This window comes from Salmo trutta, chromosome 14 (genome assembly GCF_901001165.1).
Source record: "Salmo trutta chromosome 14, fSalTru1.1, whole genome shotgun sequence".
NCBI lineage: Eukaryota > Metazoa > Chordata > Actinopteri > Salmoniformes > Salmonidae > Salmo > Salmo trutta.
In genome coordinates this window covers 53,174,363-53,189,387 of record NC_042970.1, presented here as the reverse complement: position 1 = coordinate 53,189,387, position 15,025 = coordinate 53,174,363, and positions in this window count along the sequence as shown.

Sequence of the window (15,025 nt, the reverse complement as noted above, 5' to 3'; positions counted from 1 at the left end):
TTTTGTCTGTCAACACCTACATAATTGAATGTCTACATCCAAACCTTAGACACTACTCCCAGCTGGGCATGCCTCAGATGACCTCACGGTAGCCACATCCCACTTCTGACACCAATGGTTCGCTACATTAGCAGTAATGTAAATGTTCTATTGGGTAGAAGCCTCATCTGCTCCATTTAACATCCAATAGCTTGTTAGAGTCAAAGAGACTACTTGGGATGAAACAAGGACTATGCGCAATGGGGCCGATTCATGCCTTTTTTACAAGTTTTGATTTGAGCACTTCTCAGTATTTGGTATTCAGACTTACCCTATGCATGTGCGTAATGAGGTCTGTGGGTGTTGCTTCCTTGCACACACTAAATAAATGTAATAAAATCTAAGCAAACACACCCACTGGGTGGCCTACCAATTTGATCAGGGACTTTTTCTTCAATTCATTTATGGTTATTTATCTAAAGCAATCCCTTTAAATACTGTATACCTTTTAATTAGAATTTGATCGACACAACATTAGAATGTAGCCTATGGAGAATGCGTTCAGAATGGAGATCAATGAAAGAAAGCCATCAAAATGTATGCATATTTATCTCCATTTCAAAACCCATGCGTAGATTTCAAAACACTCAATTATTTAGGGAAGTTTTCATGAACCGACTACTTCATGGAAAAATATAGTTTGGAGAGCCTTTACACACCAAAAAACAGCCCGATGCTGATAGTGGCTAATATTCAACATGGAGGAAATAGTAGGAAACAGAGAAAGTTGGGGCATATGATTAAAACATTTGAGAGTACCCAAAGGTTATATTTGGCGCAACTATTATGCATAAGGTCACAGCATGTATCCTTAACTGTGGGAAAGGGGCACATGTTACTAACTAAATGGGTGCCAGACGTACAGTATTATATAGAGCCATTGCATGGAACTCCCTTCAATCTCATATTGCTCAAATGTTCAGCAAACCTTGTTTAAAAAAAAACAGATAAAGCAACACCTCATGGCACAATGCCTCTCCCCCATTTGAAATAGATATTTTGTGTGTATGTATTGATATGTAGGTTATGTGTGCCATTTTTAGATGTATGCAGTTCATTCCTTGAAATGTTCTTGTCTATTAATGTTCTGTATAATGTCATGTTTCATGTTCTGTGTGGACCCCGAGAAGAGTAGCTGCGACTCTCGCAACAGCTACTGGGGATCCTAATAAAATACCAATACCAGACCTGCCCTCAAAGAATGACTCTGTAGTTTTGTGACAGGTCTCAAACAACAGGTACGCTACCAAGACAGCCTCTTAGACTGGCAGGAGCTGACGGAAGGTGTGGCTCAAAGAACTCTTCTGGGCCCTCTCATCTTTCTTGCAGTCAATGACAGCGCAGCCTGGGATGCCGACAGTTGGTGGAATGCTGACGATCTAAATCTGGTCCACAAGCGTACAACAGGAAACAGCACACCACAGCAGGCCCTAAACAACTTTGACACATGGGTTCATGCAAGCAGAATGGCACTGAACCCTGCCCAATGCAAGGTCCTATGAGGGATCTTTGCAATAAATCTACCTGTCCCATGCCCTCTCTGGTTCAAGGGGCCAAGGGCCTCATTTATAAACTGTGCGTATGTAGAAAATATAGACCAAAACGTGAATGCGCCAGTTTTCATGCAAAAGTGAGCATTTATAACAAATGTATTTGAGTTGAGAATGTGCTCACCTCAGCAAAGTTTTGATCATGTTTACGTACATCTGCTAGTGGTTGAGATGTATTGCAAGCAGGCAAGTAAGCATTTTGTGCAAATGGGGGATACGATGGAAAGCTTATTCATAAACTTTTAACAAGAATGCAACCATTTGCCATTGGTGTTTTATTTTTAATTAATCTAAAATAATTAGACGTAGGAATTTTGTTCCTATTTTATTTTCAGAACTATTGCAGAATATATTCCTCACCTTTTCTGGATGTGATGGGTTCATATTCCCAATTAAGTCATAGTCTACAACAAATGACCATGCCCATCTTTAATTTAATCGGACCTAGTAGCTTAGTAAATAGATATGCTGTGACTTTCAAGGTTTGCATGAGCAGAGAACGCTCAGTTTATAAGGCCTGTATACAGTCAAATTTACCAGCTGATATTTTACATTGACGTAGGCCTATGTACGAAGTTCCACGTTTTTATCGTCACTTGCACAAGTTCCCAACAATGCAGTAATGCATATCAGTAGTACTATAAAAATGTATAGAAAAGAAAAGTAAAACAAAAACACTAACTGTAACTACTGTTTTTTGTAGCTTTCCCATCAAATGAAATTGTATTTGTCACATGATCTGAATACAGTGAAATGCTTACTTACAAGCCCTTAATGCAGTTAAGAAAAATACCCCCAAAAAGTAAGAAATTATGGTAACAAATAATTAAAGAGCAGCAGTAAAATAACAATAGTGAGGCTATATACAGAGGGTACCGGTACAGAGTCAATGTGTGGGGGCACCGGTTAGTCGAGATAATTGAGGTAATATGTACATGTAGGTAGAGTTATTAACGTGACTATGCATAGATAATAAACAGAGAGTATCAGCAGTGTAAAGGGGGGGGGGGGGGGCAATGCAAATAGTCTGGGTAGCCATTTGATTATATGTTCAGGAGTCTTATGGCTTGGGGGTAGAAGCTGTGTAGAAGCCTCTTGGACCTAGGCTTGGCGCTCCGGTACCACTTGCAATGTGGTAGCAGAGAGAACAGTCTATGTCTATGGCGGATGGAGTCTTTGACAATTTTTAGGGCCTTCCTCTGACACCGCCTGGTATAGAGGTCCTGGGTGGCAGGAAGCTGGGTCCCAGTGATGTACTGGGCCGTACGCACGACCCTTTGTAGTGCCTTGCAGTCCGAGGCCGAGCAGTTGCCATACCAGGCAGTGATGCAACCAGTCAGGATGCTCTCGATGGCGCAGCTGTAAAAACATTTGAGGATCTGAGGACCCATGCTAAATATTTTCAGTCTCCTGAGGGGGAATATGTTTTGTCGTGCCCTCTTCACGACTGTCTTGGTGTGCTTAGACCATGTCAGTTTGTTGGTGATGTGGACACACTCAACTGCTCCACTACAGCTCCATCGATGAGAATGAGGGCAGGCTCCGTCCTCCTTTTCCTTTAGTCCACAATTATCTCCTTTGTTTTGATCACGTTGAGGGAGAGGTTGTTGTCCTGGCACCACACGACCAGGTCTCTGACCTCCTCCCTATAGGCTTTCTCGTCGTTGCCAGTGATCAGGCCTACCATTGTTGTGTTATAGGCAAACCTAATGATGGTGTTGGAGTCATGCCTGGCCATGCAGTCATGAGTGAACAGGGAGTACAGGAAGGGACTGAGCACACACCCGAGGGGCCCCCGTGTTGAGGATTAGCTTGGCGGATGTGATGTTACCTACCCTTACCACCTGAGGGCGGCCCGTCAGGAAGTCCAGGACCAGGTGCGGTGGGAGGTGTTTAGTCCCAGGGTCCTTAGCTTAGTGATGAGCTTTGAGGGCACAATGGTTTTTAACGATGAGCTGTAGTCAATGAATAGAATTCTCACATGGGTGTTCCTTTTGTCCAGGTGTGAAAGGGCAGTGTGAAGTGCAATAGGGATCGCGTCATCTGTGGATCTGTTGGGGCGGTTTGCAAATTGGAGTGGGTCTAGAGTTTCTGGGATAATGGTGTTGATATGAGCCATGACCAGCCTTTCAAAGCCCTTCATGGCTACAGATGTGAGTGCTATGGGTCAGTAGTCATTTTAGGCAGGTTACCTTAGTGTTCTTGGGCACAGGGACTATGGTGGTCTGCTTGAAACATGTTGGTATTACAGACAGGGAGAGTTTGAAAATGTCAGTGAAGACACTTGCCAGTTGGTCAGTGCATGCTCGGAGTACACGTCCTGTTAATCAGTCTGGCCCTGCGGCCTTGTGAATATTGACCTGTTTAAAGGCCTTACATCGGCTAGTAAATCCCATTCACACGTTCCTAATTGAGACTTGCGATACAAATGGCATCCTATTCCCTATATAGCGCATTACTTTTGATAGGGCACAACAAAAGCAGTTTGGGACACAACTATGTTATGTCGTACCAGGCAAACACATACTTCTGAGTGGAGGCAAAACTAAATTTTGCAGCAGATTGATTCGAAGGATTCTTCCCTGCTAGAACGTCTAGGAGCAACACTGGCTCACACAACGGAAAGTGGTAGGCCACACAAGCTCACAAAATGGGACCGCCGAGTTCTGAAACTCTTTAAGAATCGTCGATCCTCAGTTGCAACACTCACTACCAAGTTCCAAACTGCCTCTGAAAGCAATGTCAGCAGAAGGACTGTTCGTCGGGAGCGTCATGAAATTTCTGTCATGAATTTCCATAGCCGAGCAGCCGCACACATGCCTAAGATCACCATGCACTGGTGTGGTGTAAAGCTCGCCAACATTGCACTCTCGCCAACATTGCACAACAGTCAGACGAATGAATCTGGGTTTAGCGGATGCCAGGAGAACGCTACCTGCTCCAATGCGTAGTGCCAACTGTAAAGTTTGGTGGAGAAGGAATAAGGGTCTGGGGCTGTTTTTCATGGTTTGGGCTAGGCCCCTTAGTTCAAGCGAAGGGAAATCTTAACGTTACAGTATACAATGACATTCTATATGATTCTGTGCTTCCAACTTTGTGGCAACAGTTTGGAGAAGGCCCTTTCCTGTTTCAGCATGACATTGCCCTCGTGCACAAAGCGAGATCCATAAAAAAATGGTTTGTTGAGATCGGCATGGAAGAACTTGACTGGCCTGCACCTCAAACCCTTCGAACACCTTTGGGATGAATTGGAATGTCGTTTGCGAGCCAGGCCTACTCGCCCAACATCAGTGCCCGTAGGAATGTTCCAACATCTAGTGGAAAGCCTTCCCAGAAGAGTGGAGGAGGCTGTTATAGCAGCAAAGGGGGGGATGAACTCCATATTAATGCCCATGATTTTGGAATGAAATGTTCAACGAGCAGGTGTCCACATAACTTTGGTTATGTACAGTGCATTCGGAAAGTATTCTGGATTAAATTGATTAAATTGTTTTTTTCTCTCATCAATCTACACACACTACACCATAATGACAAAGCAAAAAGGTTTAGATATTTTTGCAAATGTATTAAAAATAAAAATCAGAATTACCTTATTTACATAAGTATTCAGACCCTTTGCTATGAGACTTGAAATTGAGCTTTGGTGCATCCTGTTTCCATTGATCATCCTTGAGATGTTTCTACAACTTGATTGGAATCCACTTGTGGTAAATTCAATTGATTGGACATGATTTGGAAAGGCACACACCTATCTATATAAGGTTCCACAGTTGACAGTGCCAGAGCAAAAACCAAGCCATGAGGTGGAAGGAATTGTCCATAGAGCTCCCAGACAGGATTGTGTCAAGGCACAGATCTGGAGAAGGGTACCAAAAAGGTTCTGCAGCATTGGAGGTCCCCAAGAACACAGTGGCCTCCATCAATCTTAAATGGAAGAAGTTTGGAACCGCCAAGACGCTTCTTAGAGCAGGCCGCCCGGCCAAACTGAGCAATCGGGGGAGACGGGCCTTGGTCAGGGAGGTGACCGAGAGCCGGATGGTCACTCTGATAGACCTCCAGAGTTCCTCTGACGGGATGGGAGAACCTTCCAGAAGGACAACCATCTTTGCAGCACTCCACCAATCAGGCCTTTATGGTAGAGTGGCCAGACGGAAGCCAATCATCAGTAAAAGGCACATGGCAGCCCACTTGGAGTTTGCCAAAAAGCACCTAAAGGACTCTCAAACCATGAGAAACAATATTCTCCGGTCTGATGAAACCAAGATTGATCTCTTTGGCATGAATGTTAAGCGTCACGTCTTGAGGAAACCAGGCACCCTCCCTACGGTGAAGCATCGCGGCGGCAGCATCATGCTGTGGGGATGTTCTTCAGCGACAGGGACTGGGAGACTAGTCAGGATCGTGGTAAAGATGAATGGAGCAAAGTACAGAGAGATTCTTGATTAAAACCTGATCCAGAGCGCTCTGGACCTCAGACTGGGTGAAGGTTCCCCTTTCAATAGGACAACAACCCTAAGCACACAGCCAAGGCAATGCAGGATTGGTTTCGGGACAAGTCTCGGAATGTCCTTGAGTGGCCTAGCCAGAGCCCGGACTTGAACCTGATGGAAAATCTCTGGAGAGACCTGAAAATAGCTGTGCAGTGACACTCCCCATCCAACCTGACAGAGCTTGTGCCAAGCTTGTAGTGTCATACCCAAGACTCAATGCTGTAATCGCTGCCAAAGGTGTTTCAAAAAATAACTGAGTAAAGGGTCTGAATAGTTACGTTAAGGTGATATTCCAGTATTTTTTTAATAAATGTGAAAAAAAATTCTTAACCTGTTTTTGCTTTTTCATTATCGTGTATTGTGTGTAGATTGTTAAGGGAAAAAAACGACTTACAGCATTATTCTAAAATGGATTAACGTACCAACATTTGGAAAAATCAAGGGGTTCGATAACTTTCCGAATGCACTGTAAGTAAACTATTACTTTTCTAGGGCCATGACATTTTGTGCTTTTTTTGATTGATGTTTCCTTTAAATATCACTACGGCTTTCCTGGAGTTTTCAAAATCTCAAACCCAAACAGCTCAGAAATGATTGGCACTGTGAAAAATAGGCTAAGGAACCTAAGATAAGTAACTGGTTGCATAGATGTCTCCAGAGGTATTCTGATTTGGTCAGAGAGCAAGCTGACCACCGAGTTCACATGCACGATTTATTGAGGACTTGTTGTTGGACATTTAACCTTTATTTAACTAGGGACGTCAGTTAAGAACAAATTCTTATTTACAATGACGGCCTACCAAAAGACATAAGGCTTCCTGCGGAAACGGGGGCTGGGATAAAATGTAAATATAGGACAAAACACACACATCACGACAAGGGAGACAACACTACATAAAGGGAAACCTAAGACAACAACATAGCAAGGCAGCAACACATGACAACACAGCATGGTAGGAACACAACATGGCAACAACATGGTAGCAACACAACATGGTAGCAGCACAAAACATGGTACAAACATTATTGGACACAGTCAACAGCACAAAGGGCAAGACGGTAGAGGCAACAATACATCATGCAAAGCAGCCACAACTGTCAGTAAGAGTGTCTATGATTGAGTCTTTGAATGAAGAGATTGAGATAAAACTGTCCAGTTTGAGTGTTTGTTGCAGCTCGTTCAAGTCGCTTCTCAGCCTTTTGGCTAAGATCAAGTGTAGTTTCCTTGACAGTTGCTGCATTTGATCGGAGAGGCGATCGTCGGCCTCCTGAGTTCTGCTCACAAGCAAAAACTAAAGCAGGAAGCACCATTGACTCGGTCAATAAAAAAAGTGGTCAGATAAAGCAGATGCTAAGCTACACGACTGTTTTGCTAGCACAGACTGGAATATGTTCCGGGATTCTTCCGATGGCATTGAGGAGTACACCACATCAGTCACTAGCTTCATCAATAAGTGCATTGATGACGTCGTCCCCACAGTGACTGTACATACATACAGTGAGGGAAAAAAGTATTTGATCCCCTGCTGATTTTGTACGTTTGCCCACTGACAAAGAAATGATCAGTCTATAATTTGAATGGTAGGTTTATTTGAACAGTGAGAGACAGAATAACAACAACAAAATCCAGAAAAACGCATGTCAAAAATGTTATAAAATGATTTGCATTTTAATGAGGGAAATAATTGTTTGACCCCTCTGCAAAACATGACTTAGTACTTGGTGGCAAAACCCTTGTTGGCAATCAGAGGTCAGACGTTTCTTGTAGTTGGCCACCAGGTTTGCACACATCTCAGGAGGGATTTTGTCCCACTCCTCTTTGCAGATCTTCTCCAAGTCATTAAGGTTTCGAGGCTGACGTTTGGCAACTCGAACCTTCAGCTCCCTCCACAGATTTTCAATGGGATTAAGGTCTGGAGACTGGCTAGGCCACTCCAGGACCTTAATGTGCTTTTTCTTGAGCCACTCCTTTGTTGCCTTGGCCATGTGTTTTGGGTAATTTTCATGCTGGAATACCCATCCACGACCCATTTTCAATGCCTTGGCTGAGGGAAGGAGGTTCTCACCCAAGATTTGACGGTACATGGCCCCGTCCATCGTCCCTTTGATGCGGTGAAGTTGTCCTGTCCCCTTAGCAGAAAAACACCCGCAAAGCATAATGTTTCCACCTCCATGTTTGACGTGGGGATGGTGTTCTTGGGGTCATAGGCAGCATTCCTCCTCCTCCTCCAAACACTGTGAGTTGAGTTGATGCCAAAGAGCTCCATTTTGGTCTCATCTGACCACAACACTTCCACCCAGTTGTCCTCTGAATCATTCAGATGTTCATTGGCAAACTTCAGACGGGCATGTATATGTGCTTTCTTGAGCAGGGGGACCTTGCGGGAGCTACAGGATTTCAGTCCTTCACTGCGTAGTGTGTTACCAATTTTTTTCTTGGTGACTATGGTCCCAGCTGCCTTAAGATCATTGACAAGATCCTCCCGTGTAGTTCTGGGCTGATTCCTCACCGTTCTCATGATCATTGCAACTCCACGAGGTGAGATCTTGCATGGAGCCCCAGGCCGAGGGAGATTGACAGTTCTTTTGTGTTTCTTCCATTTGCGAATAATCACACCAACTGTTATCACCTTCTCACCAAGCTGCTTGGCGATGGTCTTGTAGCCCATTCCAGCCTTGTGTAGATCTACAATCTTGTCCCTGACATACTTGGAGAGCTCTTTGGTCTTGGCCATGGTGGAGAGTTTGGAATCTGATTGATTGCTTCTGTGGACAGGTGTCTTTTATACAGGTAACAAGCTGAGATTAGGATCACTCCCTTTAAGAGTGTGCTCCTAATCTCAGCTCGTCACCTGTATAAAAGACACCTGGGAGCCAGAAATCTTTCTGATTGAGAGGGGGTCAAATACTTATTTCCCTCATTAAAATGCAAATCAATTTATAAAATTTTTGACATGCGTTTGTCTGGATTCTTTTGTTGTTATTCTGTCTCTCACTGTACAAATAAACCTACCATTAAAATTATAGACTGATCATTTCCTTGTCAGTGGGCAAACGTACAAAATCAGCAGGGGATCAAATACTTTTTTCTCTCACTGTACCCCAACCAGAAGCCATGGATTACAGGCAACATTCGCACTGAGCTAAAGGGTAGAGTTGCCACTTTCAAGGAGTGGGACTCTAATCCGGAAGCTTATAAGAAATCCCACTATGCCCTCCGACGAACGATCAAACAGGCAAAGTGTAAATACAGGACTAAGATCGAATCCTACTACACTGGCTCTGACACTCGTTGGATGTTGCAGGGCTTGTAAATTATTACATACTACAAAGGGAAGAACAGCCATGTGCTGCCCAGTGACACAAGCCTACCAGACGAGCTAAATTACTTCTATGCTTGCTTTGAGGCAAGTAACACTGAAACATGCATGAGAGCATCAGCTTTTCTGGATGACTGTGTGATCATGCTCTCCGTAGCCGATGTGAGTAAGACCTTTAAACAGGTTAATATTCACAAGGCCGCAGGGCCAGATGGATTACCAGGACGTATACTGCAAGCATGCGCTGACCAGCTGGCATGTATCTTCACTGACATTTTCAACCTCTCCCTGTCCGAATCTGTAATACCAACATGTTTTAAGCAGACCACCAAAGTCCCTGTGCCCAAGAACGCTAAGGCAACCTGCCTAAATGACTACCGACCCGTAGCACTCACGTCTGTAGCCATGAAGTGCTTTGAAAGACTGGTCATGGCTCACATAACACCATTATCCCAGAAACCCTAGACCCACTCCAATTTGCATAAGGCCCAAACAGATCCACAGATAATGCAATCTCTTTTGCACTCCACACTGCCCTTTCCCACCTGGACAAAAGGAACACCTATGCGACCGGGAGACCCATGGGGAGGCGCACAATTTGCCCAGCTTCGCCCGAATTAGGGGAGGGTTTGGCCGGCAGGAATGTTCTTGTCCCATTGTGCACTAGTGACTCCTGTGGCGGGCCGGGCGCAGTGCACGCTGACAGGGTTGCCAGGTGTACAATGTTTCCCCCGACACATTTTGTGCACCTGGCTTCCAGCTTAAGCGGGCATTGTGTCAAGAAGCAGTGCAGCTTGGCTGGATTGTGTTTTGGAGGACGCACGGCACTCGACCTACGGGAGTTGCAGCAATGGGACAATTGGATATCACAAAATTTGGGAGTAAAAGGGGTAAAAAAATATTAATATATACTCTCTAGTCCTTTCTGAGGACAATCCACTACCATGCTTGTTGTGTTGGATTTGCCCCAAACATAATGCTTTTTATTCAGGATATAAAGTTATGTTCTTTGCCACATTTTTGGCAGTTTCACTTTAGTGAATGTTTTGGAATATTTTGTATTCTGTACAGCAGTGGTCACTAACCCTTTCTGAGTAAATATCACAGACACAGTCAAAAACCTAGCAAAGATCTACTGCTCAGATATTTTTTTAAACATGACTTAAAAACATTAACATTAACCTGTCGTGACGTTGTATTAGTTAATGTGACGACTGTTGCTCATCGAATGATTAACGGTTTATAATTACGTGATTAAATGAATTAAGCAATGAATCAAGCAATTATTAACTCATTAACCTGGGGCACCATGGGAACATTGTTTTGATTGAGTTTCTATTTCCCAAATTAACTCAAAGGATATCAGAATATCGATTACAACAGTCGCTAAATTAATCAATTTCCTCTACAGTCTCATAATCTGAAAATCGTATAATCCGGGAATCTGCACGGACCCGGGCTTTACCACTGAATTTACCACACCAATCTTAGTTGATTATTTATTTACTAGCAAGCTAAAATGATGATAAAAATGCACATACACAAAACACAGTCTAGCTATTGATTAGGACTTAGTACAACGGGCCAACACACTCTGGCGCTTGTTACCCAAAATGGGGATTTTAAAGAGAGAGAAATAAAGGAAGTACACGAGAGAAATATACATTTGGGTTCATTTGTCAGCCATGCTTATTTAAAATTAGCCTTGCCCCGAACTGCCGCTCTTATGGGTCAGAATATAATGATGTAATTACGTGTTGGAGTTCTCAGGTGGGAAGCTCCGCGTGGTCGTTTAGGCTTCTAAATGACGCAGTTCTCCGGCGCAACTCTCTGGTTGTCCTCACGATGTCAGTGTCCTTCTTGGCTAAGTGGTCTGATCCTCACACTTGATCGGAAGGGGTCTTCTGAGGACAGACAGCTCTGTAGCTCAGAGCTCACAGCTTCGGCTCGAATGGTGTCGATACCACGATTCAATGGAGAGTGGAGGCTGGGTGGTTCGGCTTGAATTCACCCGCTTAGACACAGCTACTCGTCCGTAGCTCGTGTAGAAAAATATTTCTTTGTCTTCAACCTTGTGTTTCGTTTTGGGGTTCGTCGACTTTGTTAGACCTTGGCTGCAGCTTGGGGTCAATAGTCTACTATGTTAATTCTTCACTCTCCTGTCTTATACCCTCGGGTCAGAAGTGGGTGTAACAGCCTTTAGGGCGATTCTCTGGGCGGACCAAGTACAGGGGGCAAGGCTTAGATTTGGCTAAAAATCCGATTTTAGACACTAACTTCACATTTCATCTTTATCAAAACATTCTGTTTGATTTGGATATTTTCCAAACAGCGTACAATGTATAAACATCAGGCATATTCTGGGAAAACTCTTAAAGGTACAATGTTTTCATAATAACGTCATCTCTTAACCTTTAAAAACAAATACAAAAGTTACATACATTTTAATATTCCACTTTTCGTCATAACCACCATTGTGGCTGACGGAAACCATTGTTCCAAAGTTCCTTTATTGCATGTTTAAGGTTCTGAGGCCAGTTCTCCATTGTTAGGACAAAGGAATTTCTCTGTATTATGGGCATGAGGTGTCATAAAACCCCCACATCTTCAGACCCCTAGATCTCTCCTCCTCTGTTGGGGGTTTGGGAGATAATCTGTAGGGTGGTGGTCTCCTGTACCCTGACCTGATCAGGACAGTCATGACAGTCCCCCTCTGGTAGGTTCAACTTGGAATGATTCTGCATGTTGCAACCCACCATAAGAATGACCATCGGATGTCCTGGTCTGTGGATCATCAGAGCAGCCCCCCCCCTTTAGTGGTTCCCCCTGGTAGGCTTTCCGCAAGCTGTGGATCACCACCAGAATGGATCAAGGAGGTCTGGCAGTGGCTCTGTGTTCCGGCCCGTCGTCCGGTTATCCCGGTTAGTGGACCTAGGCAGTAACTTGGCAGACGTTAATAACGCACAACACTCAGGCAATACATCATTACATTTCCTCCCCAAACGAGCGGTGTCTTGGCTCTAAGGCTTCCTAAGTGTCAAAGGTAATGAAACGAAAAATTGGAATAAAAACATAAAAGTATACAAAATATGTCTACCACACCTTAATCATCTAATATGGACTATGTTCTATATATGTCCAAGGCCTTGGCTAAATAGCTCTATCATGGCATTGTCTCTAATGTCATGTCTAGGTTGATCCTACTTGCAGGTGGGTAGTTAATGCACTTGGAAAAACTTGGCCCCTGAAGGCCAAAGCTTACATTAGGGACATTACTGGGCTGACCTAGCGAGTTCGGGAGAGGAGGCTGGGACTGGGCCCTGTAAGAGGGTTTCCGGATCCATTGCCACCTTTCCAAAAATCGGGATCGCTTCCGTCCCACGGGTGATCCTAGTATAAGACCTCATTAGGTCTTCCATTGCACGTGTGCGCCTGTGTACGTAGTAGGTGCACACGCCAAGGGAAATGAGACCAAGGATCATGGTAACAGTCAGGATACTGTCCGGCACCGTCCAAGAGCGGGCGACAGACCAATCTTTTGGTCTGTAGTCAGTCGGGTCGACTAACAGTGCCTCATCCAGTACGCTAAGATCGACAGTCATGGGTCCCTCGTACTGGATTTGGTATTGAATGGCTTGTGGTAACTCAAGGGAACGTTTAGCAAAAGCGTCCGGCATTTCAATCTCTGTGTCTATCCGGTCGTCGGGAAGGTGGTATAGAGCGAGGTCGTCTACGTGAATAATCGCCCCCTCTGGTACCGTAACAAAAACAGTCTGGTTGGGGAGGTTTAATTGGGTGATGGAGTCATGGCGTTCGTAAGTCATAGTGGCGGACGCGAACGGTGTGTTGACCAACCATCGGTTCCCTACCACCTCCACTTGTGTGGTGGTGGCCCCATCCCTGGCTGTTAGTTTGGCTCTACAGCGTTCTTCGCTGGTGATAGCTTTAATACCACAAAGACGCTCAGTGTTATCCCTGACAAATGGTTTGCTAGGACAAAGGTAGTGGACATCTTTGGTTAGAGTACACATTAGCAGGTTAGGGGTGAGATAGAAATCTGGGTTGTTTTCCTGGTAAGCTACAACTGGGGGCGTGGCAATCTTTACGTGGGTACTGTCGCGCCAAAATCCTACATTGAGAACCGTTTTCAATCTATAGATATTCTCCAGTTCAAGAACCGGCAGCGTCAGTAGAAAACCCACTTCATTACGATCAACATCAACGTGTATTGGGATGGCCGACCCCAGACTATAGGCCAAATGTGATTGTAACGGCCTTAGTGTGGTTGAAGTAGCTGAGGTCAATATGTCGTGCACCATTGAGAGGGGCACTAGATATGAGGGGATTCTATTCATGGCCAAGTGGTCCATAGAAGAGCTAACTTCACGGAGAAAATCCTCCAGTAACAATCGAACCAATTGGACATGGGCATAGTCATGGTTCATGACCTCTGCTAGCTTTCCTACAGACAGGATAGTTTTGTTCAGGAGAGTAGCGTGTGTGTTGACCACCAGAATAGTGTCCTGGAGAGACTTTCCCACATGTTGCAACCTAAGGGCCTGTGCCTTCATCTGCTGCTGGATAAGTGGCATCTCTTCAGTAATCTCCCTAACATTCCTCTTGACTGTGGCTAGACTGACTGCGTTGACGGCAGTGGTACCTAGGGCAAATAGTGACCCTACGGCTGCCCCTATCGATAGTAGCGCCCCGACGAATCGTTTTTCTCGCCTGGGCTCAGCTAGTTCTGACTGGGTTACTGTGAACTTTTGGAGTTGGGCCAACATATGGGCAGTGTCTAGCTGGGCGTGCTTAATTGCCTGGCTGGTCCAGTCAGCCCTGGCCCAACTCAAATGCGCCGCAGGTGGAATGTGTTGGCGGTACACATTCTCTGCGTCTAGGCGGACATATACCCTCTGCGTGTGTACTCTGCAGTTAGTTATGAGGAGTCCTGGATCGTCGCGGAGAACGATTCCCGTAGGGGGTCCGTTCGTGATTACGTCTGCTGGGTTGGTTTTGACCAGGGCGCAGAGTGTCAGGATCATCCAAAGGAACTCCATCCTACAGAAACGCATAATCAGAGATTGTTGGATTATTTCAGTTATTTGTATTCGTAAACAAAAATTGTATTGACAACTATTTTTCTGTTTTTCTTATTTTTAATCAGTACAGCGCAGGACGATATCACTAGTGACAACAGATGTATATCTGGTAGCTGGGAAGAGAATAAAAGATATTAGGTGCAACGTACTGGTCTCCTGGAAGGGATCAGCTGAGGGTACTTAAGAATTTTCTTAGTACCTCTGTTTTTTTTGCTAGGGTTTTTATCTATTCGGTGCTGGCTAGCACCCCTTCTATTCCCATGGGGGGAGTGTACAACTTGATTTGGTTCCGGTGGACCCACTTTAATGTGGCGGTTTGTCGACCTTTGCTGATTTTGATCTGGTAAGCTACAGGTGATAGCTTCACCACAATCTCGTGTGGCCCCGTCCAGTGGGGCAGGAACTTTGTTGCGACGCCCGCGGGTTTGGTGTATATGTAGTACCACACCTTATCTCCGACCTCGAACACCTGGTGTGAGGCTTTTTTGTCGTAATAGGTCTTGTCACCTTCTGCACTTCTTTCCAAT